The 456-nt window shown below is 42.3% G+C and overlaps 1 non-coding gene across 1 annotated transcript; it reads right to left on the bottom strand.

Moving 5' to 3' along the window:
• TRNAY-AUA (transfer RNA tyrosine (anticodon AUA)) lies at nt 1-73 on the bottom strand. Its single transcript has one exon. It is a non-coding gene; the product is annotated as a tRNA-Tyr (tRNA).
• Between the last annotated feature and the right edge of the window lie 383 nt (nt 74-456).

Here is a 456-nt window from a genome sequence, read left to right as displayed (position 1 = left end):
CTTCCCAACCCAGGGATCGAACCTGGGTCTCCCGCATTATAGGCAGATGCTTTACCATCTGAGCCACCAGGAAAGTCTGAAATTTATGATTAGAGCTACAATAAGCAACCTATAGGATGTCATCCAGCTTAAGGGACTTTGTGATTAAGAAAAGCCTCTCGGGACATATGACATTTATACTGAGACCTTGAGAGACGAGTAAGATTGGCCTATTTATATTTCTTTGATTGATTTTGGAGGGTAGGAGGAGAGAGAATGAGTGCAGGAATGTATTTTAGCAGTGGGAGCAGTGTTTGTGAAGCTTGGGAGGTGGGAGTGCCTGGTTATAGGAGGGCCTAAAAGAGGCTCAGCCTGAAGTGTAGTGTGTGAGAGTAAGATTGATTTGAGGAAATATCTACTCTTTAGGTTAGCTTATACTCCTTTATAAAAGTGTCCAGGTACCTTCTTAGAAATTAA

This window comes from Dama dama, chromosome 20, assembly GCF_033118175.1.
Source record: "Dama dama isolate Ldn47 chromosome 20, ASM3311817v1, whole genome shotgun sequence".
NCBI lineage: Eukaryota > Metazoa > Chordata > Mammalia > Artiodactyla > Cervidae > Dama > Dama dama.
The sequence above is the reverse complement of the archived record's forward strand: the minus strand, read 5'-3'. Positions and strand labels throughout refer to the sequence as shown.